This window comes from Nycticebus coucang, chromosome 2, assembly GCF_027406575.1.
Source record: "Nycticebus coucang isolate mNycCou1 chromosome 2, mNycCou1.pri, whole genome shotgun sequence".
Taxonomy (NCBI): Eukaryota; Metazoa; Chordata; class Mammalia; order Primates; family Lorisidae; genus Nycticebus; species Nycticebus coucang.
The window spans coordinates 8035733-8043188 of NC_069781.1; positions in this window are offsets into that span (position 1 = coordinate 8035733).

Genomic DNA, 7456 nt, shown 5'->3' on the forward strand with positions numbered 1-7456 from the left:
GTTTTAAGGCTAAAATTACATAGGTACAAATGCACAATTTACAAACACACAGATTTCATGAATATAGTTTTATAAGGTTTTATGAGTTTTCATAAATGCATACACCTTGATAGCCCACATACTTATCAAGATACAGAACCTTTTCATCACCCCAAAAAGTTCTTTGGGTCTTCCCAGCCAATTCTAGCCACCCCACCCCACCCCTGAGCCAATCAATTTTCTGATTTTTTTCCTCCCACTGTTGATTACTTTTGCCTGTTCCAGAACTTCGCATAAACAGAATCACACAAGTTATATTTTTTTGTGTCTGGCTTTTTTCATTCAACATAATGTGTGTGTGATTTGTCTGGGTTGCTGGGTGTATTGATAATTCATTCCCATTTTTTTTGAAGAATAGTGTTCCATAGTACAGATATTCCACACTTTGTTTATCCATGCTCCTATTAATGGACTTTTGGGTCGTTTCCAGTTGAGGAATATTATAAATAAGGCTGCTATAAACATTCATGTACAAATCTTCTTGTAAACATATGCACTTAATTCTTTTGAGAAAATACCTAGAAGTGTCATTATAGGGTAAGTGTATGTTTTACTTCATAGGAAACCAGTGAAACTTTTTCCAAAGTACTTGCAACAATGGCTCAGCACCCGGAACACAGTGGTTAAGGCACCAGCCACAGACACTGAATCTGTCAGGTTTGAACCCAGCCTGGGCTAGCTAAAACAACAATGACAATTGCAACCAAAAATAGCCGGGCATTGTGATGGGCACCTGTAGTCTCAGTTACTTGGGAGGCTGAGGCAAGAGAACCTCTTAAGCCCAAGAGTTTGAGGTTGTTGTGAGCTGTGATGCTACAGCACTCTACCGAGGACGACATAATGGGACTCTGTCTTAAACAAACAAAAAAATAAGTAAATAAATAATAAATAAATAAATAAAACAAAGTACTTGCAACAGTTCATGTTCCCATAAGCAGTTTACAAATGTTCCTACTGGTCCACATCCTCACCAGCATTTGGTGCTACTATCAATCTTTGTAAATGTTAATCGTTCTGGTGGGACTGTAGTAGTGTCTCATTGATTTTAACTTGCATTCCCCAAGTACTAATGATGTTGAGCACTTTCAAATGTGCTCATTGGCCATTCATATGCATTCTTTTGTGACTTTTTTCCAGATATTTTTAGCATAGATGGACTTTTATTATTGAGCTATAGAATTATCTATATATATACTCTGGATACCAGTCTTTTATCATATGTATATTCTGCAATATTTTCTCCAAGTTTGTGGTTTCCCTTTTTGTTTTCTTAATGGTAAACAGAATTTTCAATTTCTTTCTTTTCCTCTCCTCTCCTCTCTTCCTTCCTTCCTTCCTTCCTTCCTTCCTTCCTTCCTTCCTTCCTTCCTTCCTTCCTTCCTTCCTTCCTTCTTTCTTTCTTTCTTTCTTTTTCAGACTGAATCTCACTTTTGTTGCCCTCAGTAAAATGCCATGGCATCATATCTCACAGCAACCTCAAACTCTTGGGCTAAAGCAATCCTCTTGTCTCAACCTCCCAAGTAGCTAGGACTATAGATAGGTACCAGCCACAACACCCAGCTATTTTTAGAGATGGGGAGTCTTGCTCTTGCTTAGGCTGGTCTTGAACTCCGGAGCTCAAGCAATCCACCTGCCTCACCCTCCCAGAGTGCTAGGACTACAGGCGTGAGCCGAAGTGCCAGCTTGGTATTTTTTTTTTTTTTTTTTTTTGTAGAGACAGAGTCTCACTGTACCACCCTCAAGTAGAGTGCCGTGGCGTCACACAGCTCACAGCAACCTCTAACTCTTGGGCTTACGCGATTCTCTTGCCTCAGCCTCCCAAGCAGCTGGGACTACAGGCACCCGCCACAATGCCCGGCTATTTTTTGTTGCACTTTGGCCAGGGCTGGGTTTGAACCCGCCACCCTTGGCATATGGGGCCAGCACCCTACTCACTGAGCCATAGGCGCCGCCCTATTTTTTTTTTTTTTTAATATTTATTGCTTTCATTGACCCATCTAAGAAATTTGGACCTGTTCACAGGTCATGAAGGCATTTTTCTGTTTTCTCTGAAAGTTTTATAGCTTTAGCTTTTACATTCAGATCTATGATACACTTTGAATTAAATTTATTGTATAATTTGCAGTAAGAGTCAAGGTTCATCTTTCTCAATACCGACATCTAGTTGTTCCAGCACCACTTGCTCAAAATACAGGCAGTCCCTGAGTTGCAAATGAGTCAGGCTCTAGGTTTGTTCTTAAGGTGAATTTGTTTGTAAGTTGGAACAGGTACATTTACCTGTAGTAGCCTCCCTTCATAAGTGCAAGTAATACATCAGTCAGATGTTTATCACTCAGGGGCTTCCTATACTTCTTTTCCCCAAAGAATTATTTTGGCCCTTGGTCAAAAATCAACATGTTGTTTAAGTGTGGGTCTCACGTCTGGGCTCTCCAGCCACTTACATTAATCTAGTCTTCTTACTTTAATTCTTTAGACTTGAAATCAAATGGTATAAATTCTTCAAGATTTTTTTGGCTAAGTTAGGTTCTTTGCATTTCTACGTAAACATTAGAATCAGTTTCACAATCTAGAAATTTTCACACTGCTGCTGGGATTATGATTAGGATAGTGTTGAATTTCTAGGTCTTTTGGGGGTGACCTGTTAACAACCTTGAGTCTCCTGACCCATGAGCACAGTATTACTTTCCATTCATCTTAGGACTTCTTTCATTTCTTTCTTTTATTAATTTTATTACTAAGTATTTTACATTTATACATGGAATTTTAAAAATTTGTTTTCTGTTAGTGTAGAGACACATAATGATCAATTATATATATAAATATCTTGTATCTTCAATCTTGCTACATTCATTGATTAAATTGTTATAGTTGGTTGCTTTGTTGATTCCTTAGAATTTTCAACATAGATGGTTTTACTTCTTTATGGTCTTCAAGCTTTCGCTCCTTTTTCATTCCTTCCCTCCTTCCTTCTTGCACCAGTTAGGATTTTCAGCACAATAATATCTAGAAAGACTGTAATCCTTGCCATTTTCCTGATCTTTTTATCTTTCCCTGAATAGGGAAATGTTCACTATTTCTTATTAAGTATAATAGCAGCTATAGAGTTTTCAAACATGCCCTTTTTCACTTTAAGAATGGTCCTTTCTGTTTCTAGCTACTGAGAGTTTTAATGAATTAACATTAATTTTTATTTTAAAAATTCTGTCTTTTGGAAAAAAATTCTGTCTTTTAAGATGATCTATGGTTTTCTCTTTTATTTTGTAAATAGAACATATTAAGTTGATTGAATTTTTAATGTTAAACCAATAGTACATTCCTGAGGTAAAACTCAGTTGGTCCTAATATATTACCCAGCAATTAACACATTGCTGGATTAAATTTGCTAACATTTTGTTAGAAATGTTTGTTTGCATTCATGTTCTTGAGGGGTTCTTCAGGCATATTGGTCTGTAGTTTTCTTGCGATGTCTTTGTCAGGTTTTGGTATCTGACCTCATGAAACAAGTGGGAAGTATTTTATCCTCCTTTGTTTTCTGAAAGAGTTTATGTATTATTTTTCCTTAAATGTTTAATGGAACTTACTAGTGAAACCATGTAAGTATAGAGTTTTCTAATTTATGACTTTATTTTTTTTTTCAGATAAATGAATTTTAATCCTCATCTTCTTTTTTTGTGTGTGTGTGGGTTTTTTTTTCTTTTTTTTTTTTTATTAAATCATAGCTGTGTACATTGATATGATCATGGGGCATCATTCACTAGCTTCACAGACCATTTTCTAATTTATGACTTTAAATTATTATTTTAATTTTTAAAATAGTTACAAAAAGTGGCTCGGGAAAAAATACTTTAAGAGTTAATTGGCTCGGTGCCTATAGCTCAAGCGGCTAGGTCACCAGCCACATACACCAGAGCTGGCAGGTTCAAATCTAGCCCAGGCCACCAAACAACAATGACAACTACAACCAAAAAATAGCTGGGTGTTGTGGTGGGTGCCTGTAGTCCCAGCTACTTGGGAGGCTGAAAGCAAGAGAATCACTTAAGCCCAAGAGTGGGTGGTTGCTGTGAGCTGTGACACTATGGCACTCTACCCAGGGCAACAGCTTGAGACTCTCTCAAAAAAAAAAAAGAGTTAATGTCCAGTAGTCTCCCAAATTTTGTGAAAGAACTTCTGAATCAAGAAGTTTAGCTAACCCCAAGAAGGATAAATACAAAGAAAAAACACACCCAGACACACCACAGTAAAATCATTGAGAACCAATACTAAGGAGAAGGGGCGGTGCCTGTGGCTCACTGAGTAGGGCACTGGCCCCATATACCAAGGGTGGTGGGTTCAAACCTGGCCCTCGCCAAACTGCAACAACAAAAAAATAGCTAAGCGTTGTGGCGGGCGCCTGTAGCCCCAGCTACCTGGGAGGCTGAGGCAAGAGAATCACCAAAGCCCAGGAGCTGGAGGTTGCTGTGAGCTGTAATGCCACAGCACTCTACCGATGGCAATAAAGTGAAACTCTGTCTCCAAAAAAAAGAAAAAAAAATACTAAGGAGAAGATCTTGAAAGTAGCCAGAGAAAAGTGACACATCACATATAGAGAAATAGCAATGTGAAAAATCACTGACTTCTCATTAGGAATTATGGTAGGAGGTAACAAAAAAGTGGACCATCAATGTCTGCAATTTAAAATTGCTTCCTACGTCCAGTACTAGACAAGATGGAATAGATGCACTTCTCCCCATTCTCACTAAGTGCAGCTTGAAACCACGAAACCATGAGTATTGTACATAAAGTAAACCTATGAAGATTCTAGAAGTGGAGAGAAGAGGGCTACCTGGTCAGGGATCTTAGGACCCCTGGGTTTTCTTTTTATCTTATTTATACCTAGATACATGGAGGCTAAAGAACCCCAAACTAGCAAGAAAGGGGCTGACCTCTAACACCACAGGAAAACTGTGGTCCCACCCAAACCCCAATTGGCAAAGGTAGAATGGGAAGCCCAGACTTCTGTCCATAAGGGCTGTAACCAAGTCCTCCTTCTCCCTTTAACCCCTAACAGGACTTCCATCCCCAACAAGCAATAAGTCCCCACAGAATCAACTGAGACTACATAGGAAGCCTGAACTCATACTCACACCCAGGAATAATGAAGAATCCTCTTTCCTCTCCCTATTGAAGTGGTATCAGAGGAAACCTCATGAAGAGCCAGGATTTTCACCACTTCCCAGCAGTAAAAACCCGCTCAGCTCCTGCAGAATCAGGGGAAGCAGTAAGGAAGGGCCCCTCTGGCCTCCCAAGCAGGGTAGTGTCAGTAGAGTGGAGAGCCCAAATATATGCCCCAACAGGCAGTAACAATGCACCTCTTTTCCTCACTGCATGTCAACAGAGACGGAGAGGAATCTTGGGGCCTCCATCCCCACCTGACAGTAATGAGGCAGTGCTCTCCTTCTCCCACCAATGAGGTTTCAAAGGAGGCATGTTACAACAGAAAATTTACATAAGATGCCTGTTCTTGGAGCATCAGACCCAAAATATCCAGAACACAATTGAAAGTCACTCATCACACCAAGAACCTGGAAAATCTCAACTGGAATGAGAAAGGAAAATCAACAGATACCAACACCAAGATGATTTATCTAATGAGAATTTTAAAACAGCTGTCCTAAAAATGCTTCAACAAGCAATTGCAAACACACTTGACACAAACGACAAGGGGAATAGGTCTCTACAAAGAATAGAAGTATAAATAAAAAATAAATTAAAAACACAATAATTGAAATTTGAAACTCACTATATGGGCTCCAGAGCAGAGTGGAAGAACTTATGGATCAGAATGGAAAGAACCAGTGAACTTGAAGATAAAACAATATAAATGACTCAATAAGAATAATAGAGACTCACAGAGAGAAAGAAAAAAAAACAACAGCTTCATGAAACTGTGGAACCATAATCAAAGATCTATGGGTTAGGTGCAGTGGCTCACATCAGTAATCCTAGCACTTTGGAAGGCTAAGGCAGGAGGATTACTTGAAGCCAAGAGTTCAAGATCAGCCAGAGTAAAACATAGAAAAATTAGCCAAACCTGGTGGTACATACCTGTAGTCACTGCTACTTGGGAGGCTGAGGCAGAAGGATCACCTGAGCCTAGGAGTTTGAGGTTGCAGTGAGCCATGAGGGTATCAGACAGCAGAGCAAGAGCCTATCTCAAAGAAAAAAGAAAAACAAACACCTAACATTTGTGTCAGTGGATTTCCAAAAAGAGAGGAGAGATATAACTAAAAAAAAGAAGAAATAATGGATAAACTTCCTAAATTTGGCAAAAGATAAAACCGAGCAAATTAGAAATAAGATAAACCCAAGGAAAATCATACCCAGACATAGAACTAAAGAAAAAAAATCTTGGAAACAATGAGAAAGAAACCATACCTACCTAAAGGGGAAAAACAGTCTGAATTACAGCAGTTTTCTCATCAGAAGCCATGGTGGGTAGAAGGAAATAGCAGAACACTTCTCAAACACTAATAGGAAGGAACTATCAACCAAGAATTCTATATGCAGTGAAAATATTCCTCAGGAATGAAGAGAAATTAAGATATTTCCAGATAAAGATCATCTAAGAGAATTTGTCACCAGCAGATCTACTCAAAACCAAAAGGAAATAATAAAAGAAGGAATCTTGGAAGATTGGGGAGGAAGAACAATAAAAAATGTAAAAATATATCTATAAAACAATAGATGGGTGGCACCTGTAGCTAGCTCAGTGAGTTAGGGCTCTGGCCCCATATGCCAAGGGTGGCAGATTCAAACCCAGCCCCGGCCAAACTGCAACAAAAAAATAGCCAAGCGTTGTGGCGGGTGCCTGTAGTCCCAGCTACTCAGGAGGCTGAGGCAGGAGGTTGCTATGAGCTGTGTGATGCCACAGCACTCTACCGAGGGTGATAGAATGAAACTCTTGTCTCTACAAAAAAAAAAAAAAAAGACTTTCATTCTCCTCTTGAGTTTTATAAATTATATTTCATGGTTGAAACAAAAATTTAGTGGTGTATGATGTGGTTCTCAATATATGTAGAGGAAATATTTACATAAAAGGGACAGCAAAGTGACGTAAATGAGGTGAGGTTTCTATATTCAAACCAGTTGACACTAGTGCACTGTACTAAGTTCTGTGTGTATAGGGCAATCCCTAAAACAGCCACTAAAAATGATATACAAAGAGATATACTCAAAAGACTATAGATAAACATTTTTTACATATCCCATTTTGATTTAAGTAATCCACAGGAAGGCAAGGGGACAATTTCTTTAAAAACTAAAAACAGAGGGAACACAAAATAAAATGGCAGACTTAAGCCCTAACACATCAATAATTATAATAAATGCAAATGGTCTACCAATTAAAACACAGATATTGGCAGGGTTGATTCTCTTT